The following is a 27,883-nucleotide window of genomic DNA, read 5'->3' on the forward strand; positions in this document are numbered from 1 at the left end:
ATCCATTATTCTTTTTTTTTAATCGTAACAGGATGACTTTTCCTGAAGCTTTCGTAGGGTAGAAAGAATTTATTTAAATAAAATTCCATTCATCATGCTTTTGGAAGAGAAAAGTGGTAATGATAATCCCAAATAGCAACTAATACAAAATTTCATTTATCTTTGGTTCTTAATTATATGATATTATATTGATTTGGCATCAGGTTTTACCTCTTCATCATTTAGTAGCTGCATAACACTGGCCAAGTTCCTTAACTTCTTTAAGACTTATTTTCCTCTTCCGCATAACTAGGATAATAATACTCACTTGATAGTATTGTTGAGAGAATTATGTTAAACAAGATAATATATGCAAGGCACTTAGCACAATGCCTGTTACCTAATGACCACTGTGCACAGTTACAGAAGTTAGCAAAAATAATAACCACTCACATTTGCATAATATTTAAATTTTACAAAACACTTTCACATACATTATGCCTTTTGATGCTTACAATAATTCTGTGAGTATATATTACTTACACAACGCCAAGCAATTTTATGTAGTCAAAGCTGATTTTGATATAAATTTCTACAGCTAAAGAATAGAAATCTATTAGAGAAAAGGAGACAAAGGAGGCAGGAATAATGGCCTAGAAGCTAACTAAGTCTTAAGGAAAGTTAATAAAGGTTTCAGTTTTACAAAAATAATCTACAAACTAATGTTTCGTATATGGATCATGAAATGGTTAATCCATTTTGTACATTTATTAAAATGGCAACGCAATATCTTTCACTGTGTTGGAGTAATCATGTTAAAAATTCATAGCCAAATTGTGTTACAAGTTATATTCACATACCACTCATTAAATGATGCAGATGATCTGGTATATTCTATTTTAGACTTAGTTCTCTGACATGCAGCCACTTTTGGGAAGCAATATGGCCGCTCTTCAGCAGATACAAGTCTATGTAAATGCTTTACACAGGAATGGAAGATATCCTATCCACTTCAAATGGCAGGGAGATCTAGGGTGATATCACCAATAGAAATGCCTCATTAATGTGCTTCTGTGCAGTACATGTGGTACTCCTAAGAAACCCTGTAAGTGGTTAAAGATTCAAACCGGGATTTGGCTAATTCTCTAGAATACTCCTCCTCTGGCCACACTGCTTTCTCTCTTAGTATAGGAATAGGGCCAAGTAGACCAGAAGTGGCACTAACTAGATTGATGGGGGAACACCTGCCACTGAAATATTTTCCTGTGTGTTGCAGCTGTGTCATCTTCACTCTCATCACCCTACCTTCAGGCATTCTCTATCTTTTATTCAAGGAATATGACTCTACAAAAGAGACACTATCCTTAACAGCCTTGTTATGCCTTCAGGTCAATGCCAGACACACAGAGGTCACTGACTTACAAAGGGAAAATCTATATTTTGCACTCCCTCAGGCAAAATACAGGATGGGAATGGCTCAGTAAGCTGCCTTTATGTTTCTTTCTAGCCTGAGTTAACCGTAGGCAAAACTGTAAAATACTTGAAGTCTGAGGTTGATCTTTGGTTTCTACCTTTCTGTTTTCCATTTCTCTTGTTTAGGCTTTCTCCTATTGCTTAGGACCTGTACTGTGCCAGACACTGTGGGGAAGGTTATACCAAAGTACAAAGAATTATATGACATACTCTTGCTCCAGAGGAACTTTTGTGACCTAAATAGCTAATGGTGACATTTCTAACATGATAGCATCTGAGAATGAAGGCCAGTTTAGAATGAGGGTATATTCTCCAAATTATATGTAGCTGAGAGTCACCAAATCTGCCTGTGAGTCAGATGAGCACACTAAAAATAAGAAATGACCGTAAATGACTTCACCTCTAATGATTTGTTTTTTGGAAGAGCCATTGGGTTGACACATCACACTGAATGTCCTGAAATCATCGCTTGTCTCTGGGGTACAACACAGGTAGTATAAATTAGGAATCACAATTTAAAACTCTCTGCACTAGCAGAGGTACCTCGTTACAATATCCGACTGCTGTTCACAATAAATGCTTTTTAGTAACTTGATAGTTTTGGTTACAAATGCTAGAAAATTATAATGTGCTGTACTTCAGCTTGATTTATTTATTATATTTACATAAGCTGGCTCTCCAAACTCCTACCTAGAATTCAATAATGTAGTTAAGTTTTCTAGTAACTAATAGCCAAAAAGAAAAGAAACAGGGAAATGACAGAGAGAACATGCAAAAATATTTTTAGCTCAAGTTATAAATGAAATGGAGAGTCAATAGTGTTTTCAGTAGATCTCCAATGAGCAGAGGATTCACACGTAGAAGGAGTCACACTGCTGAAAAGAGCGTAAAACATCAAGACTCTTAGAGACATTCCAGAGCTCTAATTAAGAAGCCTGTCCCCACCACTCAAACACATATACATGCACACCCCTACGTAGACCCAACTCTCTTATTTTGACAATTTGACACGACCTTATGACACTTACAGGTTTGGAGAGGCAAAATTTTCTACTTGTGGTATTGAAGTCTGGAATATATTATCTTTATTATTTCTCTTTGACACATGTGCAGTGTATTATAGAGAAAAGCTAGTTGGAACCAGAAAATTTGAGCTTGAGTTTCATTTAGCCATTTATTCGCTGTCCTGTAAAACAATGCTTGTCCTCTCTCGCCCTTAGTTTGTTTTACTTAGAAATAGAGGCTAATTATAGCTTGTATTAAATAAGCAATCCCCAACTTTGCAATGTATATCAGAAAACTCAGCTGAAAATTATAACTTGAGTGGTCATATAGTTATAATGGGTTTAAATGGAACTTCAGAAGCTGTTTTGTGGTCATCGTGCCTGGTGTTGTATTTTACCTGGTGATTAGAGACTTTTGTTGTGCTTTTGATCAGAATGAAAGAAAATCAGGTCCATGTGTCAGTTTAATGTATTCAACTGCAACTAACACAATACTCTTTTTGTAGTGATGTTTAAAATAAGGTTTTATTTTTTTTCTTGTAAATCAGGAAGGCTAGATGTAGGAGGCTGTAGCTCTAGCCCCTGTATCTCCTTGCTGCCAGTTCTAGCACATCTGCAATATTATTTGACTTTCCTTTATAAGTGTAAAATGGTGTCCTCAGCCCTCAGTATCAGATTCCATTCAAGGTGGAAAGAAGCGCAGGGGTATGTGCCAGTCTGAGCAACAGAAAGAGACCCTGTCTCTAACAAGAAAAAAAAAGGGTGGGGGGAAGTGAAGGGTATGACAGACACTTTTTCTAATGAATCTATCAAATACAGAGATACTTGTCTTCTTTCATCAGTAAATCAAAAGCTTTTCCAGAAAACTTCAGCAGATATTCACTTCTACCCATTGATTATAGCAAAGTACTGGGGCCACCTGTTGGTGCAAATAGGTGTGAAAGAAGTAAGGTTTTTACCTAAGTACAATATTGCTCTGAATTTAATTTGGGATTTTTAGCCAAAAAAAAAAAAAAAAAAAAAAAAAAGTGGGTGGGGGGAATTTGGGCAGTTGATTTAAAGTATCTGTCATAAACTAAAGTCTCAATGAAATCATTTAAAATGGAGTAATTTTCCCTAATCAGGCACCAACATTTTTGTTACATTGAGACTTCAGTCACCAACATCTGGTGGCAGAGATACAGGTGTATGAAACATTTCTATTTACCCAAATATGCCAGTTCCCAAATAGGATGACTTTATTTAGTGTTAAACTGGCTTTTCTCATTAGATACTCTAATTGAGGAATATTTAGCTTCTTGAACAGAAACCATCCAAATCATGTTTTTTTTTGATATGTCTGTAACTATAAAAATCAGCAAATAAGAAGAACCAGACCAACAAGGCATTGACTTGTGCACACATCTAAGTTTACCAACAGTAGCTAATTAGTAGTTGTATCTAGATGAATTATAAATGGCGAAAGCACTGCAGTTAGCAACTATGACTCTCACGTAGGCAGCCAATCTCGGCTGGATCTGTAAATATCACAAGAACCACTATTGTGCTTCTTATAGGTTTGAAGAGAAAGATACAAGCTAACTTGTGTGCATAAAGACTTTCTGCTCATTTGATGATGGTAATAGAGTCATGCCCTTTGTATCTCATTGTATTTACCCATGAGCGTAAAAATTGCTATCTGTATCCATAGTGGCAAATGCAGTAGCATCATCTATATGGTTAGTATATAGCGCTTGCAGGGCAAGAATTCTGCCCTAGTTACATGATTTAAAAGGTGATTGAGGAAGAGCTAGTATACAAAGGAGACAACAGCCTGGAGGAAAAACTACTGTGTAGAGAGACCTTTAAAACAAGAAAAATGATCTATCTATATTAGCAAAGACCTAGGATGTATTTCTGGTTTTTTTTCTCATCAGTCTTCTTGGGCATAAGTGTAGAATGGTGGGAGTAACCCCAGATGCAGCTTGATCTATGGGATTACAAAGAAGTTAGGCTACATATGTGCACTTTGAGACTTCTTGGTAAGGACCATAGACATGCATGGCCCTACCTGTCTCAATTTAAATGTCAATTAAAAAAACATTAAGGTATTTGTTTCCATGGAAATAGAACTATCTCTGAGCACCTGGATTCATAAATAGGAAACGGTTGTCAATTTTTTTCCAGAAGCTGAAGGCATTTAATATTAGAACAACTTTACATTTTTTATTGTAACCACCAAGACCAAAGCAATGTCTGATTGTCTTGGTGAAGTGAATTAATTTGATTAAGATGATGTCCAGTACTGGATATTAGGTAAATTCTGGTTAGCATCCTTGTAGATTTCTGTAGACCATCACCAATCAGAAACTCATGGGATATTGGCTACAGTTTAGTGTGTGATTTTCCATAAACTCCAATTGCAGGAAAATAGAAGGATTAAAATCAACTCTATCAATTTGCTTTAAATTTCAGGAACCTTTAGTAGATGTAGAAAACTATAGCTCTCATGCAAGCTGAGTTGCCCCAAAAAACTCACCAAGACCACTTGATGGACTTTCATCCAGCACTATTGATGCCCCGCCTGCCTTGTCCCCATAATTGGTAAAGTGGAACACAGATGCAATAGACGTATTAGTATGCTAGCGTTTACACCACTACACCGCAAGCCACAAGAAGCTTAAAGGACAGTGCCAGAACACATTCCCTGTGTGAATGGAAATCTTTTGAGCTCAAGAAGAATGTAAACATTATAAACCCTTGAGACATTTCACCAGGGATATCTGTAGACAAACGGCTTCTTTAGTACTGTCTATACACCAGAACATGAAAACATGCAGACTACTTCAATGTACAACTGAAAAACAAGGAGACTGTACATTCACCTACATAAGAGAAAACCTGTATAAAGTATAGCTTCGGATATATAACTAGGTTGAGCCTTGGATGGTGATAAAATGATTGATTGTGGCCAGTAAAGTGAAATGTGATTTCTTGCCTGTCAACCATCACTTTCTTTGAGAAATCATTATATCCCATTCTCTCATAACCCCTGCTTACCTGTATAAACCCAGGAGTAGATATTTGACTCAGAATTAGTCAATTAGGAAAACTTATGCCCCACCCCAATCACAGTGATTGATCAGGTGTGATCATGTGACCCAGCTTGATGTCTGATGTCTCAGAGTCCTCACCAGGACATTTATGAAAGCTATGTGGTGAAAATGCTTCCTGGAGCCATAAGTAACAATCTTTCCCTCTGCACGGAAGGATAATGAGACTAAGAATGAAGTCAATGGTGACAAAAGCAAAGCTGAGAGATGGGGTAGTGGGGTGGGAGAAGAAAGAAAATGAGGGACTATGAATCATTTCAAAAGCTGCAATCAGCTGTAGTTGATCCTGAATCTATCTTTGGGTTTTTAATGCTGAGATCTTTTTTCTAAGCTATTTTGAGTTGGGATTCTCTCATTTGAAATTACAGGTATACTGTTACATACACAAAATTGAAAGCACAATGAATTCCAAACATTGGCTTATCTTCTAAAAGGTTTTTAGAACACAGCCAAAATAACATCATATAGCAAGCCAAACCAGAAACTGGCTTGGGTATGGCCTGGCTATATTGTCAGTGACATAAGGAATCCAGACCTGCTAAATGTGTCACACCTGAGTCTTTAAGTGATCTCATCACTGTTATTATGTCATACCTGCAGCAGCTTCTGACCTCATTAACACTATGTTCTATGATAACTGACAGAAGAACACTTCATGGCAATGCAATTTGAACTCAGGGCCTGGCACAGTGGTAACATTAACCAGGGAAATAAACACTCAGCGAGAGTGAGCAGGGCTATATCTGTAGTTGGAGGTTGTAATTACTTTTGTAACACATACTAAAATCTGAAGGTATTTTGCAGAAAAAAATTCAATGGGCCTGAGTTTGTGCTCACAATTTATATGCTGCACTAAAATTTTGCAGTGTTTCCTGGATCAAGGCAGGAAATGGTCCTATGTTTATGCCAAGAATACACAGTTGGGAAAAGTGGCTTTTTTTTGGAGTTTTGCTTTGCTTGGGGCCTAAAATTTAATCCTATACCACTGCTTCTCTACCCTCTACTACTTCACCATAAGCTGTGTGGGGTGCAAACACTTACGTATAAATAGCATGAGATAAATGGGAATCCTGAATTGTGACTACAGAACAAAGCCTAAGGAAAGTGACATCTACTTAGTTGAAGAAAGATGACTATCAGTGCTTGTCTGTCAAAGCTCTTAACTAAAAACCCACAGGACAAAAAAAAAAAAAAAAAAGACACTGCAGATCAGAAGTTAAAATATTTTTCAGATCAGGTTCTCTTTTTAGGCATTAGTCCAGTGTATTTTGTTGTTGTTGTTGTTGTTGTTGTTGTTTTTTACTTAATAAGCGTGTTGTGGGGCTCATATGGAGACTAGAGTCTTGTAGACATCGGCTTTGTAACAGCTCCTTGAGGGAATCGATCACAGATACTCTCTAGTTTTAACCTCAGAGCACGGGGTGGGCTTAGTTAAGTGCGCTTACTGTCAATATTTCTCCTCCATACATAATGCAGAGTACACGCTCCAAGTCCTAACTGGGTAATTTGAGTCAATACTTAGAAAAGTGAGAGAAGGAAAATCTCACGTTATGCTTTATAACCGCTGCTGTTTAACACTTAGATCAAAAACTTTATGGTGATCACAACTTCAGTGCATTTTACTTACATGGGAATGGCTGGAGGTGATTTATTTCTATTATAGTGTATTCCCTGTGGAAAGAAGTGGATGTCATTGGCCGATGTATTAAAAAGTTTCATGCTCTGTATGATTGTTGTGGGGCTGGTGGTGAGGGGAAGAGAGAATGCTGGCTATGGTATTCTTGGTCACAAATTGCTGTAGAGTTTGTACATTCTTATTTGGCAAAAACAGATAATATCACCACTGGTTTTTTTCTTATAATCATAATATATACATGCATATATTCTATGTGTGTATGGAATAAAAGATCTGATAGAGTATTTAGCAAGCTATTTTGGATAGCTGTAATATACTCAACACTGCACAAGTAGCTGGAGGGTCAATGAAGAGTCTATAGATCAAGTAGTCCTTTGCCTGCAACCAGTCTCATCTTTTAGGGCATCACCTGATTGGCTCCAAGAATCAGGATATCTTTGTCTACTTTATTCTTCTTGGGTTTTCCCAAAGGGAAGCTGGTGGTGCAAATGGCAGAGCAATGTCATGCTTGTGGTGTCCCTATTTGTAGTCCAGGGGACTCTTGCCTCTAAGGCAGCTCCAAGGAAGCAGGAAGCCAGGGATTCCAGTGCCAACAAGGATGTTGCAACACATATCTAAACCCTAGAGTGATGAGGAGAACTCAGTGTCTGCTCAGCATAAATTCTAATTTGAACTCTTCAGGACATGTCCAAGGGCTTCATTGAATCTAGTAATATTCAAGGATTCACTTGAAATCTTGCATTTAAAACAACAGTTGGCCCATTAAAAAGTGAGCAAAGAACAAGAACAGACACATCTCAAAAGAAGAAAGCATCCAACAAACAGATGAAAGAATGTTTAACATCACTAATCATTAGAGAAATGCAGATCAAAAGCACAGTGAGATACTCTGTCTCACCAGTCAAAATGGCTAATATTAAAAAGTTAAAGAATAACAGATGTTGGTGAGGATACAGAGAAAAGGGAATGCTTATATGCTTTTTGGTGGGAATGCAAATTAGTTCAACCTTTGAGGAAAGCAATTTGGAAATTTCCCAAAGAACTAAAAATATAACTACCATTTGACCCAGCAATCCCATTACTGTGTATATACCCAAAGGAATATAAATTCTATCGTAAAGACACATGCATATATATGTTCACTGTAGCACTATTTATAATAGCAAAGACATTGAATCAACCTAGGTGCTCATCAATGGTAAGCTGGATGAAGAAAATGTGGTACATATACATCATGGACTAGTACTCAGTCTTAAAAACAATGAAATCACGTCCTTTGCAGCAATATGGATACAGCTGGAGGACATTATCCTGAGCTAATTAACACAGAAACAGAAAATCAAATATTGTATGTTCTCACTTAAAAGTGGGAGCTAAATCTTGGGTTCACACGGACATAAAGATGAGAACAACAGACATTGGAGATTCTGAAAGGAGGGAGGAAGAGAGGGAGGGTGGCAAGGGCTGAAAAACTTCCTTTTGAGAACTATGTTTAGTGTCTCAGTGATGCGATCAATAGAAGCCGAAATTTCAGCATCACATAATATACCCTTGTAACAAACCTGCGCATATACCCCCGGATCTGAAATAAAAATGGAAATTTAAAATAAATATATACATAAATAAAATTGCAGTTGGATAGTCCCATAGATCTGGGATTTTTACAAACCATGAATCAGAATTTATTCTAGTTTTATTGTATGGGTTGAATATCCCTAATCTGAAAATCTAAAATCATCCTCCACATTCTGGAATATTTTGAACACCAACATGATACTCAAAGGAAATGCTCACTGGAGCATTTTGGGTTGCAGATTTTTGGAGTAGGGAAGCTGAGCCAACATAATACAAATATTCAAAAATCGGACAAAATCCGAAATCTGAAACACTTCTAGTCCCAAGCATTTTGAATAATACATACTTAATCTGTATTTGTAAAAGATATTTGAGACAATATGCTAGTACAGTTTCACAGTGGCCTTTGTCACAATAAGCAAGGTATAGATTATAAATATACTGTTTAAAGTCATTATGAATTAGGTGAGGTATTCATTTCTTGATCTTTAACTTGTCCTTTTAAAGAAATCTAGTATAGAGGAAAGAGCTGGAATGTGACTTAGGAGTCAGAAACACTGGAGTTCAGTCCTCCCGAATGTAATTACGGTGTAATGAGCCAGTCACATAATTTTCTGAGTCTGTTTCCCTTTCAAGTAAAATATAAGAAAATTTACATTTGAACTTGTGTTAAGTGTCAGACATTGTGATGACTAAATATTTTGCATTCATTTTATTGAGTTTTGTTATCGCCCCATGAGGTAAGCATTATCATTGTTCCTACTACACAGACAGGGCACTGAAATCAAGAAAGGCTAAATTTTTTTGTCTAAACTCACAAAGGTAGGAAGTGGTTAAAAAGGAATTTAAACCCAGAAAAATTTGACTTGAGACATTTTGCTAATTATTACACTTCTGATACTACACGTTTCTTTACAGGATGGTCATAAACAAAATTTTTTAATACATGAAAACACTTTGTAAACTGGAAGGTAATATGGAGGTATGGTTAATACATTATTTAGTCATATCTAGAAGTCCTGTTCCTCATACTTCCTCATTGATTGCTTACTCTTCCCTTGCTTGCCTGAACTCCTACTGCAGTAACTCATTCCATCCAAATGTTTCTGACCCCCTTCCATTAATGTTTGCTTATTCTAATTCTTTAGAGTTCCATTTCTGGTTGATGCCTAGCAAAATATTTTCTATGCTCAGTATATTGGTAGTCCCTGATATACCAAATAAATTTATTTTTCAGGTTAACATACTCACGTTTTAAGAGACAGTGCCTGATAGCCTCCCAATACCTCAATATATTGCATGACATGATAAGCCTAAGGAGGAACTTATCTTTAAGTTAGTGTAGTTATTCCATAAACTTTTCATGGAGAAGTCAACTCTGTGAGCCAGGGCTTTCTTGGGTCTGACCTTTCAACCATTTCCATCAAATTCATCCAGTATGTATAATGAAAATTTAGACTCTCAGGCCCCACTTTGAGAATTTGATTCAGTTACTCTAACAAGAGCCTTAGTTGAATCTTACACACCCTATAGTTTAATGCCAATTGCTCTAGAGTTAATTATAGATCCCACTCTATAATCTCTTACAGACTATTTAATACATTAATAGGTATTTCCCATGAGGGATGTCAGGGTCAGTTTGCTCAGAAGAGTGTTGACTGTCAAGGATAAGCATTATAGGAAAAAGTGTGTGTGCATCTTGCATGATGGAGTAGATGAGTTGTGTAATGTATAGAAGTGATCCATTCATTTAAAAGGCTGCTTTCCTAGTTGAGGTCAAATAGCATTTATAGTTGGCTTGCATAGCATCTTATTTGGAACGAACCAATAATGCAAACCCAACTGTTCAATTTAGCTGCATTTTGGGGAGATGGCTTGTTGATTCACTTGCAACTTTGTTTTAAATAGTTTTCCCAGAAAAAAAAGTTTAATGAATGTGCAGAGATATTTATTTTTAAAAGCTGTAATTTTTTATGTTCCCTTTGTGTAGCACATTGCAGACAAGAAATGAAAGAAGCCTTCCTCTAGGTCTGACGAGATTCATGAGCAGTCAGTGAGCAGGAGGAGAGGGGTTATTGAAGCAGTGTCGCTCTGACACGGTACTGAGTTGTAACATAGGAGCTTTTCCTGTGACTAAAAGGATAGAAAAAAAAAAATCAACCATCCCAGGAACATTGAGGTCTACTGAACCATGTGCTCTAAGCAGCCGGAAAAATCTCAAGTCTCTCACTTCAAAGGTGTTGGAAAACTTCCAAGTGCAAATGCCAGAGAGCTAGGACCCAGAGTTGAAAGACAGGAGCATGGTTTTTGTTTTATTTTCAAAGGAGAATAGTGTCTTCTGGAATCGCCATGAGTACATTATTTTGGGTGGGGGTAGTTTTTATTTAAGGGCCTCTGAAACCAAGACAAAAATATATAAAGATGATTGTGACACTAGAAAATAATCTTGTTCCCGAGGGTCTGTCAATCACCATATTCTGTGCCCATTCTCCCCCAGCTGTATAAATTGGCCCCAGGTTACAGTATTTGAGAGAGAAAGCTTCAGTCTCAGAATATTTCTCTCAACCCAATTTTTCTTAAAATTGGTCTGGCTATTAAGTTAGAAGATAGAAAATATAAACTTAGTGAGGGAGATACATTCACAGGGACATCTGCCAATCAAAGCAACTACATTTCCACAGACAAGTCTGCTGTCCATAGCGTGCTGAAATGCCCATGTCCATAGAAGAACATCTGAACATCAAATTTTGGAGACTATTTAGCAGATGAGTTCATGGGATTTGCGGTAGATTCCTTTGTTTGAACAAGTTGGAGGCTACTCCCTGGAGCCCCAACTCAGAGAATTTTAAAGCTTTCACTGAGTTACAAAAACGAAGGAAATAATATCGTGGGTCAGTGGCTACACTAGTAAATCATTTATTTACAAAGGCTTACTACAAAAACCCCTTAAAATCCCGTAAAATATAAATACTGTAAAATAGTTCACACCTTTTAGAAATCTGTGAATAGACTTGATTTTCTGCTAATGGATGTACTTGGGCAGCCTAGGGATTTTAGCAACTCCTCCTTCCTCTTGGTGGCTGCACACACAGAGGAGGAATTGTTGTCTCTTGTGGTTGGTGTTCTGAGTAAAAACAGCAAGTCTTCAGGAGCAATTGAAAATAGAAATCCATTATTAAAATTGAGTTGTTCTTCATATTCCCAAATGAATTACCTTAGAAATGGTTATTTAAAAAGCATTTGTCATGATCTGACACAGCCCCTTGTCAAGGTTTACTAGCTATCAGTGTTATTAGGATTTTTTGTGTTTGTTTTTTTCCATTAAGCTGTAAAGGTATTTTAAGACTTTATTATTTTTAAAGGATGCCTATGCTGTTTTGCTGGATTTTTAGCAGTTTATTTCCAACTTTTTTGCATATGGCTTCAGGAGAGACTATATTCCGCCTGATACTGTCTACAGGACAGTGTCTTATGTCTCTCTATTAACTATCACGTTAGTAAGTAGGACAGCAGGGCTGATATCTGAGAGAAGCATCAGAGAGAATCTTTAATTTACTCATTCAACAAGTATTTTATGGAGTTTCCAATATACGCCAAGCATGATTTTGGACATGGAAGTAAAACTGTGATCCAAAAGAGAAAGTTCCTCCTCTTAGGGGGCTGACTTTCTAGTTGAAGAAGAAAGTAAACAATTAATAAATATATAGTATACCTACCTGTAAAGAAGGAGAAATAATCTCTTCTATCCATCTTACATTCTCCAGCTGGGGCCCTGCAAATAAAATTGACCAAAGACATATTCATAAGAAAAAAACAAGCAGAATTTTATTAACTTGAGGATTGTACTTACAAATGGGAGTGCTCAGAGATGGGTAACTCAAAGCAGTGGTTAGAACTTGTATGTACATATTATCTTAGGCTATAACCAACAAAAAGGAGATTGGAGCTTCTAGATGGGTAGCCAAATTATAGGAAGGTGATCAAGACAAGTGTGGAGCATTGAGTTTACATGGACATAAAGATGGGGACAATGGACACAGGGGACTACAGAGGGGGTGGGGCAGGAGGGGGTGAGAACTGAAAAACTCCCTATGGGATTATATGCTCACTACCTGGGTGATGGGATTATTCATTCATCAAACCTCAGCCACATGAAATTTACCCATGTAACAAACCTGCACATGTATCCCCAAACCTAAAATAAAAGTTGAAAAAAAAGTCTGGTAAACAAGAGTTTTTAAATAAGTTTTATTGTGCAAATTTAAATTTCTCCACTAATAAAAGCTAAGATTCCTTCCTTCCCTGGTAAAGAAGAGGGAGACATCTCTACGAATGGGATTCATACTTGGAATTTTTATGTTGGAGGAACAGCAAGCAGGCTGGTATACCTGGAAGGAATGGACAAGGGGCAGACTCTGTAAGGCCTCCTAAACTGTGACCAGAAATTTAGATTTTACTCTGAGTGACAAGGAAAGCCAGAGGAGGCCTTGAGTAGATGATGGGGACACAATCTCATTTAGAATTTCAAGGAATCGCTCTGGCTACTCTCCACTCTGAAAAATAGACAATAGGGGAGAAATGGTGAAAGCAGAACAAAAGGTAAGAAGCTATTGAAACAATTCATACAAGAGATGATGGTGACTTTGACTAGTAGGTTGGGAGCTAGCAGGGAAGTTGATGAGAAGTGGTAGATTACTGGTGAATCTGAGAATCTGTATATAACCAATTTTCAAAAGGATGTATTATTCTTTAGGAATCCCAGTCAAATTTGTTATGCAATTGAGCTGAGACCTCAGGATACTCTTTAGATACAAAAAATCAAATTAAAGAAAAAGCCCCAGTGCAAGGGTAACATTTAGAAATCAGAAGATGTCAATGGCCAGGACCTTTGATTGAGAAGCTCAGAGGGATTCCCCATCTGGGCATAGATGCTAGCTTTAAACTATGGATTAACAACAAGAATTTCTTTGGAGAGTAAGACTAGCCTGTGTGCCTAAGCAGAGAATGTACTGCAGAAAAATTAAACTAGTTGAAATTGGATGAGAAAAAAGCCCTGAAAATCTGTGAACTTTTTATCTTCTTTCAAACAAGCTGATGATCCCAGTCCACATTATGCTTTATGAACTCTGCTTGGTAAATCTATCTACTTGTCTATTTTTATAATTTCTTTAAATAATATGTCACTTAGTAAAATTTCATCTTCTTATTACCAAAAAATGAGGGGTAATATTAAATGAGTGAAAGAAATTTTAACTTTGGGGTCCACATGCCTAGGCTTGAATATCAGGGCTGCAACCTCCTGTTTACCTGGACTTTGGACAGTTACTTAACTTCTTTGAACTTTCAGCATGATCTTCTGAAAAATGAGGCTAATAATATCATTCTCATAGCATTTTTGTAAGAGTTAAATGAAATCACATAGTTTTGGCATCCAGCATCACAAGTGACATGTAGTAAGTTTTTAATCAGTAAGTATCTTCATAAAGGTACAAGTATAATACAGAAGAATATAATGCCCTGAAGACCAACATGGTAGCAGCAGCCATGCTTCCAGATGGAGAACCAAGGAAATGAACTGGTCCCCTACAGACAGACAAATCTAATTCAAAAAGGAAAAGAAGAAAGATTTCAAATCATGGCTCTTTTCACACCTGGGTTTTCTTCCTCTCACAACACCTTCTATGTACTTGACTTGTGTGACAATGTTGGCTCTCCTTTATCTGAAGTCTCCCTTGAGTTCTGCTTCTCGTTAAGGTATCGGTTTTAGCCAGTTAGAATCTGTTGAGTTAATTAGGTGTGCAGGTGGAAAACTTGGAAGAATAATAGAACACTTGCTATTGTGGGCTTTTAGGGGATTTCTTTAGTGCTATCCTGGAAAGAATTGTGCACATTGGGTGGACATCTCAGAGAATCCTGCTGAATTAGACTGTGTTAAATCTGTTGAACTAAACTCTTTGAATTTAGATTGGTGTCTCTCCTGTCTTTGACTCTTGTTTTCTCCTTCTGTTGCCTGTGTAAAGCATCATCCAGTTCCTCTCATGCCTCTCTCCCTTTCATTTTTCCATCTGTTTGTCTCTCACTTTTCCCCATATCAGTTTGTCTCTATGCCTCCCTATGGCACCTTTCACCAGAGATCCTTGGAGCTCAACATAGTTGTTACCCAGTGGGCTTCACAGAGCACTCATCAGGTTTTTTATCAAAGGACAATTAAGTCCCTGCTGCCCTTCACTAACCTGTAGCAAGGGGTCAGGCTCTTCCTGGTTAGTTTAAGGCAGCAAGGAGCTAAGTGTTCCCTTAGTCAGTGTGGTGGTAAACTTCTTTTATTATGTTCACAGATTCACACTCTGCTCTTAAAAGAACTTATTCTTACTAACTTCTTGGCTGATTACCGCCCTGCCTGTAATCCATTCTTATGGCAGGAAAGGTGCTGTCAAGGCACCTCCAGGCAAAGTGGGATAATACAGTGTTTTTTGACACCTTTCAGTGTGAGCTCTGGCTTTCTTAAGAAATGGAGACAGCCTGCATCATTATTTTTAAGGAGAAAGATGTCACTCTATGGCTGAGTTTGTGTTCACTAATGTGCAGATTTGGGAGGCCATCATTTTCTATTTTCCTCGGATGCGTTGTCAAGAGATGGATAGAGCAGAGTGGGCTCTGCTTCACATTCAATGCTACAGGGCCTTAAACAATGTAGGCATTCTACAAAGGCTACAATTTACAAACAGTGTGTTCATATTCCCTATGCATTTGTTAGGCTGTAGTTAACACCTGAATGCATTGTGAATGAGTATTAGAAATATTCATGAGAAATACTAAGTGCAGGCAACATATATTTCAAAAAAGCCTCTCAATTTATATGAAAAATCATCATGTTTCTGATATTGTGGAGGCAAATATGCACAGTAAAAATGTAATCTTGTTCCATAAAGCCCAATTATCAATTAACACCTACTGGTTCTACCTGAACACCATACATCCTGGGATACTGCCAGCAACAACACACAGATTTTTCTACCAGTACCCAGTATAATGTGGGTGTACAGTAAATATTAAGCTACTGCTGAGGCAATTGAAAGATAAAAGGAAATTTTGTAGAATTGATTAACTGACAGTATTTATCATGACCATGATGATTCTTTTAGATTAATCGCAACACACACGCGCACACACATACACACACCAAATCCTCCTTTTTCTTTTCCACTTAACCCTCCTCCTTCTCCTCTTCTTTCTTTTCCTTCTTTTTCCTCCTCTCCCAGCCTCCTTCTCCTCTTCCTTCTCTTCCAAACAGTCCTTCAACTCCTTTTCTAATGGCTGTCTTTTTCCTTGGTCCCTTAATATTTCTTCTCTAATAAATCATTTCAAATGGAAAATTGAGGGTTGCCTTAATAACTTCTAATCAGTCCCTTGGCTAATTCCCTTGCTAAATCTCTCAACCTCAGCTCTATTTCTAAATATCACAGCTTCTATCTTAGCTTTGGTGTCCAACCACTTTGAGTTGTTGACCTGCCATCAATCTTTCACACATACTCTTATTCATCCTACATGCAGCTCCCAGACAATCTTTTCTTTCCTCTCCTATCTCAAGTTACCAATGTGGTTCCTAAATGCCTAATGAGTCACATTTCAGCTCCAAGCCCAGAATTCAAGACTTTCTATTGACTGCCCACACCATCAGTAGCATCATTTGTTACACTAACCCTTTGCCTATCTCTATTGCGCCAAGTCCAGTTGCCTTGCACCCTCTCCTGCCATTAACTCATTTTCTTCATGGCGCTTTGGAGCACTTTGCACAGATTGTCCTGTGGTACCCTGCCAATGCATGCTTCATTTCCTTATGAGTGGTTCAAACTTTTCACCTTCCTGGAAGTGTTTCTGGGAATTTTTATACCTTTATGAGTGTTCTACATAGTTTTACTTTGTGTATCAACATTGCTGGCAGCCAGATTTCATTTGTTGCTCTGTTACCTGGCAGTGTTTCTCAAGGAATGTGTGATTTCTTTTTCCTGTTAAATTATAAAGTAATGCTTGTCACTGACCTTGCTTATAAGATGTTTTGCATTTTGCTATGCCTGGTATAGAATTGTATATATAATAGACATAGATGAATGTTTCTTAACTAATTCTTCTCTCACTTCCTTATTGATACATTCCTTGTATTGCTGTTTCTTTTCACATAGGTGTGAAAAATATCTCCAGTTAGATTTTTTAACCCCTCAGTTGTATATTTTTTTTAGCTCTTTTAGGGTTCCGCACCCAAAGAGTAATCAAAATTGTCTTGACATACTAAAATAAAATAGCGAAGTTAACTAATTACGATTTTATCATGTTTTCATTATTAGCAAAAAGGCTTATTGCTTTTTCATTATTACTTCTGCAATTGATCTTGCTGTACTTTCCAATTGTTTGGAATATTATCTTTAAAGAAAAGTCATAAGCTCCTTTAGCAAAAGAACTTTGACTTCTGTGTTTTTTGTTTTGTTTTGTTTTGTTTCAGAACGCTGAAAAAGTTGGGCTGGAAAAGTAGTAGATTCTAAGTAATAATTTGCTGAATAATCTTAATAAAACAAGGCTCTCTTTTGTTTTGTTCATCAACAACATAACACAGTCAGCATTTAGAAGCACGGACTCTGAAGCAAAACTGTCTGAGTCTGAATTTGAACTCTATCCCTTTAAACTGTGTGACTTGGCCAAGTTACTAAACCTTTCTGTGCCTCAGTGTATACACTTGTAACATGGAAATCACAATAATACCTCTCAAGGTTGTTGTAAAGATTAAATTGAGTTACTATATGTAAAACATTTATTTTAAAAAGAACTGGTTGTGTAACAATTACTAAAATGTATTTGCTAATATATCTTGTCCACAAGCACTGTAATCCGGTAGAGTAGTTCTCAACCTTATTTCAATCTTTGATGGCTAGGATAATCAGACTCCACTTTGGATTTTTGCCTATGAATAAATATTGTAAAGAAATAACAGCATTACTAGTGCCTTGTACCCTTTTTTCTGTAGAACGGTATTAATGATTGATCTGATCCTGTTCATATAAGCAGAACTAGGAATGTAGTTAATAAAATCACAAAAATAAATAGTACAATCAAATAAGATCTTCAGATAATATACAAAAGATGGCCCTACAAAGCGTAAATGTAACTAGTGTTTAAATTGCCACTGCAGTATTCTGACCTCTTGACAAGAAGGATGTGTAAAAAGGGGCATTGACATTTTCTGGATGATGGCTTTGCAGAGAAGTGCCTTTTTAGAGTTATTCTTGGGAAATTATACTTTGAACTTATGCCCTGACTAGCTGGATCATGCATGATATATTTGCCCTCAGCCCAGAATCCCTTTCTCCTCCCATAACCATCTTAAACCTCTACATACCAGGCAAAATCTTATTCATATTTCAAAACTCAACTCAGGTGTCATTTTTGTAATTCTTTGTCCCTCCACCTTTACCTGCACCCCCCAAAAAATAAATCAGTTCTCAAAACTATTTCTATTACATACCCATGTTCCTGTCATTGTATTTATTACCTATATTCTAATTTATTTGTTTACATGCTTGTCTTCTTTTGACTTAGTTACTTTATGGACCGGACTTTAATAAGTTCTCTGTCCCAAGTTTCCAGTCCAGTTTCCAGTACACTTTGCCTGTTCAGTCCAATGTTTTTGTTTTGTTTTTCTTTGTTTATTGATTTTTTAAATCATTTATAAAAATATTGTTCATTTGTTGAATGGGAAATCAAATAAAAAGCACCAAGAGCATGAATCCTATATTGATAAGAAACATTCCAAAAATTAATTAGAACAGAAAATGAGAACTTACAAAGATCTTACAAATGTAGGATGTCTTCTGGAAGATACACGCAAAAAAACTCTTTAGTAATGTCTGCTACCTATATAAAAAGTTGCAAAGACATAAACCACACAAAAAAATCCAACGTTTGTTCACATAAAACTAAAGGCTTAAAAGCAGAAGTCATAAAGAGCAGAATAGGAAAAGTGTCCAGGGCCTGGGTTGGGGGGTGGAGGGGAGAGTTGGTGGTGGTGGTGGGTGGTATAGGATGTGATTTAGGATTAGGTGAATTTGGTTTCTAATTCCAATTCAGCAACTAATATGGCTTTAGAAAGTTAAAGCATTGCTGGGCATGGTGGCACGTGCCTGTAGTCCCAGTTACTTGGGAGGCTGAGGCAAGAGGATCGCTTGAGCCTAGGAGTTCTCTAGCAGGATCAGGTGTCTGCACCAAGTTTGGCATCAATATGGTGACCTCCCAGGAGCAGGGAACCACCAGGTTGCCCAAGGAGGGGTGAGCTGGCCCAGGTTAGAAACAGAGCACATCAAAACTCCTGTGCTGATCAGAAAGTTAAAGTATCTTTTCTTAACCTCAGTTTCCTCGTGTGGAAAATGAAACCTACCTCTGAGTGCTGCTATGAAACTTAAATGCTTGGCATGAATAACTGCTGAATAAATGTTAATTATTATCATCATTAGAGTAGATAAGATATAGGTTCATTAGTGGAAGCAGTGTAATAATGTAATTATTATCTTAATAGTTCAATTTCACAAAATTCTTGAGAATGAGAACCATAGACCCTTGTTAAGTAATATCCAAATCGAGGTGCTACTAGAAATGTATTATTTGATGTTCATATAGTTATAGAACCACTTTATTTTCTGAGTGTATACCAATTTATTCTGGCACATAACTTGTATTCTTTAAAAGGTACTTTCTTTATTACAGAAAAAATTAATTTTGGTACAGTTAGTTCAGGATACAATGAAATAATGATGAACTATCCTTGTAACTGAATTAATTATATGAAGTATATGTCTTCTGTTTTGAGGTATTCTATGATTAAGTATTTGATTAGGTTCTGGGTTCAAAGCTCATCAATATTTTAAAAGAAAAGATTAGACTTAAGCAACATAAGTCTTCTTACTGCCAGTGGATGAACACGGTGAACTAACTTCTATGTGAACACAGACCGTGCAACTAGAGTTAGTTTCACGTATGATCTCTCAAGATATCTAACACTGAATGGCCCTCTTAAAGTTAAGACTACTGAGTTACAACCATAAATTTAGAAAATATTAGATACAAGGTTTATTTGTATTCTTCTCTTTTCCCAACAGAGCCCCTAAAAATAAATAAAAATGGTGCTTTTGAAAAGTTCAGTAGTTTCATCATGCCAATAGAAAAAATATTGGCATTTCAAATTTTAACAACAAGGCTACTTTTAAGGAAAGAAAATTTAATATTGTAATATGGTTTCATGAACAGTCTTATATCAGTAAGTTCAAGCAACTGGCAACCCAACAAAAACAGAGCAAAATCCTTGTATATTCTATCGTATTAATTCCATTACAACAAGATTGAGCAACTCCAAGCCTGATTTTGGAAACCTGATTGATGAAAATAGTCCATATCTGTTATGAAGATCCTCCTCCACTCAATGTGAGAATAAAATCTTAAACAGAACTTAGTGTGACTGCATATTGTTTTTATGTCAAATTGTTAATTGTATGTTTCTTTATAGTACTTCTCTGTGGTAGGTTTTACTTCCATTTTCAGAAAAAAAACAAGAATAAAGCAAATTTAGTAAATTTTCCAAAATGAAAGGCAAACTGAGGCCCAGAGAAGACTTAATAGAAACTGTCAGATTGACCATCGGAACATTGTAAGTTTCCTATTAATTAGCTAAAATATAATTCTTAAAATATACAGAAAACATGCTAACATAGAGAAGGATTAGGGCATATTTGAAAGCTTGAAAGTTCCCTTAATAATGAACTTCTTAATGGGAACATTCATTTCGTCATTTCTCTCGTCTCTTTTTTCATCCACCACCTCCTACCCTTTCTTAATTACAAATGACTTTCAAACAAAGCTTCTCTCATAACAGGGATAGCCTGTGCCCCTCACACTACTCACCTGCTTATACACATACTGTCCTAGTTTGACAGCTCAGTCAATTAATCATTACCAGGCTCCTCCTGGCACTGATACACAGAGCTCTTTCACTTGGCAGAAGACAAAAAGAAAACAAAATATATAAAGAAGAGGAAAAAAAAACTTTTAGCAGATTAATGCTTCATTTGCATTTACCTCTATCTCATTCATTTTTGAATAGAATAAGCTTTCTAATTAAAACTTCCCACTGGTATAAAAATACTAAAACCACCTTAAAATGTAATAATGCAGTAATACCTTTTATTTCAAATACAGTGCTCATGTTTAAAGAATACAAAGCAGTTTAATGGTTTAAAAGAGAAACACTATTTCTCACCTGTTCTTTTACGTGTAACCTTAAATATATATGACAATCACTGTTCGGATTCTGAAATAGAACTTATGCCCGTGTTTCCTGTTCTGGTTTTCTTAAGATTGATGATACCTCACTTTAGAGCTCAGCAGAGATAATTTCTATTTCTTGGAAGTAATAAACAAATTCTCCCACAAGAAATTGTTAAGGATAAGGTTCCAATTTCCTCCAATATCTAGGGGGAATCTTGAAAACTCCAAAAGTGTTATAGGTAATGGTTATCTTTGAGCTAAAATTAATCTGCCAGAAATGGCCCATGCTAACAGCCACTATAAAGATAGACTGCCTTCAGGATGGATGGTGTTTCCGATGGAGAAGTTCTTTCCATATGAGACTTGGGTGGCCTATTTGAGTCAACATGAACTACACTCCAGGATCATCCAGCAGGAAGCAAATATGAATCTTAATAACTCCCTCTAAATTCATACTTATTCTGTGTTTGCATATTGTTGCTGGACCAAAACAGATACCAGAGTTATTATAATGGCCTGGTTCATTTTGAAGTTGTTTTCATACAGTAGGTAATGGAGACTTTAGAACTGAGGAAAAATCAGAGCACCGCTTGCTTCATTTTGGCGCTATGCCAAATCTTTACCAGAACAGGAGTATTTTGGTGATTATCACCATCTTGAACAGGCAGGAATGACACTTTGCATCTCTGTCCGTGGTCCTGAAGCAAAAACAGACAAACCATTCAATTTTAGATTTCCACAGTAGAGTTAAACACTGTTTAACAAAAATGTTTGCAATTGCATGTTTTGTAACAGAATGTGAAGTCTTCAAATTAGTTTAGAGATGTTTAACAGAGAATGGGGGAAAAAAGTAAAGTTGCAATAGATGCTAATTTAGCAGGTTAATTTGACATGCACTTAGAACAGATGCTCAGTTGAATACACCATTCAGTGTTAGCTTCTAAATTTATAAAAAAACATTTAAAATAAAGGTAGTACAAGCATTATCTGATTTCTTGAATATTCAAAGCACATCAATTAGAAAACTTGACAACATTACTAATTGAGTTGTGCAGATTTTATGCTGTTTATTAGTTTGAATTAAGAGCAAAAAAGAGAAAAGCAGCTTTGCTATTTTATAATTGCACTCAAAATATTCAGTGACACTTGGATTATGAAACTTACTTTAAAGTATTCAAGTGATCCTAACTGCTATACCAGTGGTAAGGATCCATGGATTCTGCAGCAGAAACGTTTAGTGCATCAATTTAAATCAGTTCTGTTCTTTATGGGAAGGGAAAATAAAATATTCTCCTGGGGGCTGCTAAAAAGAAAAGTACATTCTTCTGCCACCTGTCAGGTATTCCAATAAAGCTGAGATTGTACCTGCTTCATCTTTAAATGAGCACTGACTAAATTGTGTTTCCTACTGTGTGGATTTCCAAATCAGTTTTTTAAATACTGTGTTTTTCTCTGTCTTTGAAACCTACCTACCACCCTTTCTCTTGGCATATTAAAGAATTACTGTGGAGGAATATGCGAGAAGAATCTATATAGTGACATAGGGAAGGTATGAAATGTCTCCAAAATGACTAAGCTTATTTTAAAAAATTTATTTCATTGGGTTTTTTCAGTGTCGACTTTTCCTTCTTAACCACAGTCCTTTCATTAGCTCAGAGTTGGAGTGGTTTTGAACACAGGGCTTCTATTTATCACTAAAGCCACTGGCAATGTTTAAAGAAGAAAGGTCCCAGATACTCTCTTACCATTCTGGAAAAATGTCAATCTCCCAAAAATGTCCTAATATTTCTGAATAATCCTAAAACTGATTTGAAAAGGAAAAATTCCAACACCAAAAAATTGTTGGAGAATATTGACATTATTCTATATAGAACTATAGAGAAATGTTATATGGCTTGTTTGAGGATTTCAGGACATTGAGGTCATTATGTGGCTTATGTCTTAGAGGAATGTACATGTTATGAATGCAATATTTAGAAGGAAAACTACTTTTTGTATAAAAGTGTAATCTGGAATGATTCTGTGCCCTATCCTTCTTCCTTTGAGTTTTTGAGCTTATACTTTCAGACAGAGAGATACTTTTAAAAACTTTTTTTGTGCCATTAGTTCATGAAAGACTTTTGTAGTATGTTATTTCTTTGGTGACTTGTGATCACTTTTCACCTAGTCTACAACAATTTCAAAATGATCAAAATACTGCTGTATTAGTCAGGGTTCCCTAGAGGGAGAGAACTAATAGGAGATATATATATATAGTATTAATTTACATGATCACAAGGTCCCACAATAGGCTGTCTGCATGCTTGAGGAGCAAGGAGAGCCAGTTCAAGTCTCAAAACTGAAGAACTTGGAGTCCAATGTTTGAGGACAGGAAGCATCCAGACAGAAGAAAGATGTAGGCTGGGAGGCTAGGCCACTCTCGCCTTTTCAAAATTTTCTGCCTCTTTATATTCTCTGGCAGCTGATTAGATTGTGCTCACCAGAGTAAGGGCGCGTCTGTTTTCCCCAGCACTGACTCAAGTGATAATCTCCTTTGGCAACACCCTCAAAAACACACACCCAGGATCAATACTTTATATCTCTCAATCCAATCAAGTTGACATTCAGTGTTAACCACAAGTCCACCACTTGTCAACCTGAGCCCATACACATCTCCTGAGATCATACATAATCTTCAAATAAAGCCAAAAATAATTTCATAATTACACCTAACATAATACAACATCCTTCATACAACCAGAAATGCACCCGTCTCCAACCCAAATATTATTACCTAAAATTAACAATACTTCAATGCTGATATGAAGTCAATAAGTCTTAGTCACAGGATAAAGGAAAAGGAAATAAAGTGAAGATATTTTCTTAGTGCAAGTGTATACATGCACAAATATGTTTTTTTAAAAAAGAAGGAGGAAATACCTATAATGGTTACAGTCCTAGTTTCTGCAGCTGGTCACGTGGTTGTAGCCGGTACTGATGACTACCTTCTTTTACTACCCATTCTATATTCCCTTTGCCTTCAGCAAGCACCTCAGCAGATCATGTCTTTTGTTGTTGTTGGGGAGTGACCCAAGCCTTCATTCCTGAGGGGTCTGGACCATTTGTAGTCCTGCCTAGATTGGACTGTTGCAGTTTTCCATTGACCTTAATGACATGGCATGGTAATACTAAGAGACACCCTAATGGAACTCCTGTATTCCATTCATTCTCTTCATTACCTCTGTCATAGACTAGTAGACTGATTTCATCTTGATAGTTTGGGTCAGTCACCCCAGCCAACACTGTAACTCCCTTCTTAACCTGTTGACTTAATGGTAGGAGGAGCCCAAAGTGTCCAGGTGGCAATCTTAACTTCCAGTTTAATGGAATTTTTGTTGTGTCTCCTGGTGGCAGCATTCCTCCCTCTGGAACTAAGACCTCCAGACCAGCAGAATGTAATGTTGTGGGAATAAGGAAGCAAACATTTTTCTAGTGGATCACTAGGGGTGATGGTGAGTGGTGCCACTTCCACTTCCACCCCTTGATTCCTGCACCTGTGAATCCTGGCTATGGGAGAAACAGTGTCATATACTGGAGGCTGATTCAGAGCATATATGGCCTTCTGGAGAACTTTGCCCCAGCCCTGCAAAGTATTGTCAGCTAGTTGGTGTTGTGATTGTGACTTCAAAAGGCCATTCCACTGTTATATCAAACCATCTGCTTCAGGATGATGGCAAACATGGTAAGACCAGTGAATTCCATGAGCATGAGACCACTGCTGCACCTCTTTAGATGTAAAGTGAATGCCTTGGTCAGAGGCAATGCTGTGTGGAATACCATGATGGTGGATAAGACATTCCGTAAGTCCACGGATGGTAGTCTTGGCAGAAGCATTGAAAGCAGGATAGGCAAACCCATATCCAGACTAAGTGTCTATTCCAGTGAGGGCAAACCTCTGCCCTTTCCATGATATAAGAGGTCCAATATAATCAACCTGCCACTAGGTAGCTCGCTGATCACCCCGAGGAATGGTGCTATATCGAGGACTCAGTGTTGGTCTCTGCTGCTGGCATATATGGCACTCTGCAGTTGCCGTAGCCAGGTCAGCCTTGGTGACTGGAAGTCCATGTTGCTGAGTCCATGCACAACCTCCATTCCTGCCACCATGTCCACTTTGTTCATGTGCCCATTGGACGATGACAGAGGTGGCTGAGGAAAGAGGCTGAGTGGTGTACACGGAATGAGTCATTCTATCCAGTTGATTATTCAACTCCTCCTCCACTGTGGTCACCCACTGGTGAACACTAACATGGGATACAAATATCTTCAGTTTTTGACTACTCAGAGAGATCCATCCACATACTTCTTCCCCAAATTTCATTGTCACCAATTTTCCAATTATGCTTCTTTCAAGTCCCTGACCATCCAGCCAAACCATTGGCTACAGCCAATGCACATCTGTCCATTTCTCCTTCAATACAAAGTGCACAACCAGGTGCACTTCTAGAAGTTCTGCCCACTGGGAAGATTTCCCTTCACAGCTGTCCTTCAGGGATGTCCTAGAAAGTGACTGTAGTGCCACAGCTGTCCACTTTTGGGTGGTGCCTGCGTATCGTGCAGAACCATCTGTGAGCCAGGCCCTAGTCTTCTCTTCCTCTGTCAACTGATCATAGGGAGCTCCCCATTAGGCCATCGGTGCAGGTTGGGGAAGAGAAGGCAGGGTGGCAGGAGTGGAGTCCATGGGCATTTGAGCCACTTCCTCATGTAACTTACTTGTGCCATCAGTACCTGCTCAAGCCTGATCACATATATACCACTTCCGTTTGATGATGGAATGCTGCTGTGCATGACCCACTTTATGGCTAAATGGCTCAGAAAGCACCCAGTTCATGAAAGGCAATTCAGATTGCATGATGACTTGATCACCCATAGTCAAATGTTCAGTTTCCACCAAAGCCCAGTAACAGGCCAAGAGCTGTCTCTCAAACGGAGAGTAGTTATCTTCAGAAAATGGCAGGACTTTGCCCCCAAAATCCTAGATGCCCCCACTGTGATCCACCTATGGAGGCCTGCCAAAGGCTTCAAACAGCATTCCTATCTGCCACTGACACCTCAAGCACCATTGGATCTGCTGGGTCATATGGCCCAAGTGGCAGACCAGCTTGCACAGCAGCCTGGACCTGTTGCAGATCTTTCTCCTATTCTGGACCACTCTCAAAACTGGCAGCCTTTTGGTTCACTCCATAAATGGGCCAGAGTAACACACCAAAATGAGGACCGTGTTGCCTCCAAAATCCAAATAGGCCCACTAGGCATTGTGTCTCTTTTTTGGTTGTAGGATAGGCCAAATGAGGCAACTTATTATTCACCTTAGAAGGAATATCTTGACAGGTCCCACACCACTGGACCCCTAGAAATTTTATTGAGGGTAGAAGGTCCATGAATTGTAGTTGTATTTATTTCCCATCCTCTGGCACACAAATGTCTCACAAATAAGTCCAGTGTGTTTGCTACTTCTTGCTCACTGTATCCAACAGCATGATGTCATTAATGTCATCATATCAGTGTGCTATCTTGCAGAAGTAAAAAGTGATCAAGGTCTCTCCAAATAAGATAACGACAAAAAGCCAGAGAGTTGATATACCCCTGAGGTAGGACAGTAAATGTATATTGCTGACCTTGCCAGCTGAAGGCAAATTGCTTCTGGTGGGTCTTATAGACAGGAATGGAGAAAAAGGCATTTGCCAAGTCAATGGCTACATACCAGATACCAGGAGATGTGTTAATTTGTTTAAGCAATGAAACCACACCTGGTACAGCAGCTGCAATTGGAGTAACCACTTGGTTAAGCTTAGGATAATCCACTGTCATTCTCCAAGATCCATCTGTCTTCTGCACAGGCCAATGGGAGTGTTGAACAGGGATGTGGTGGGAATCACCACCCCTGTGTATTTCAAGTCCTTGATGGTGGCACTAATCCTCAATCCCTCCAGGGATGTGATATTGTTTTTGATTTACAATTTTTTCTAGGTACAGGCAGCTCTAATGGCTTCTATTTGGCCTTTCCCACCATAATAGCCCTCATCCTACCAGTCAGGGAGCCAATGGGGGGCTAGGGTTCTGCCAGCTGCTAAGTATGTCTATGCCAATTATGCATTCTAGCACTGGGGAAATGACCACAGGATGGGCTCTAGGACCCACTGGACCAACTGTAAATTGGACCTGAGCTAAAACTCCATTAATTACCTGACCTCCATAAGCCCCTACTTTAACTGGAGGACCACAATAACATTTTGGCTCCCCTGTAATTAATATCAGCTCAGAGCCCCAGTAGTCCCTGAAATAGTCAGACTATTCTGATTGCTGCTTTGCCTCTGCTGTCCATTACAGTAGCTACACCACCTTGCTTCTGACAGTTGAGTGCCACCACTTGGTCCGTGGCACCTTGGGATGCAATTATTCCCATTGTATTTAAATTTTCTAGTTGAGTGACTGTGGTTCCCATCATTAGCTCTGACATACAGAGAAGAGCAGTTACAGGGCTCTTCAAAGATGCAGGTGCTGCCCTCACAAATCTATTTCGCAAGGCATTGGTCAAGGGTGTATCTTCTGGACCCTCCCAGCTGGGATGAGTAGGTCTAAAGTGCCATCCACCCCACCATCCCAATCTCCCTAAGCCTTTGGATCCCTTCCTCTACATTAAACCAAGGTAGATCAGGCATTTCCACCTCGCTCACAGTGGGCCATCTTTTAATACATATTTCAGCTAACCAATCAAATAAACTATTAGAAACTTTTTTAAATCCCTGAGCTGCAATATTAAATGCAGAGTCCCTACTTAG

General features: G+C 37.8%; 1 pseudogene; it reads right to left on the minus strand.

The window, feature by feature from the left end:
* Nucleotides 1–27,883, minus strand: part of LOC129058364 (uncharacterized) — a 98,584-nt pseudogene that overhangs the window by 63,330 nt on the left and 7,371 nt on the right.

The sequence above is a fragment of the Pongo abelii genome, chromosome 2, assembly GCF_028885655.2.
Source record: "Pongo abelii isolate AG06213 chromosome 2, NHGRI_mPonAbe1-v2.0_pri, whole genome shotgun sequence".
NCBI lineage: Eukaryota > Metazoa > Chordata > Mammalia > Primates > Hominidae > Pongo > Pongo abelii.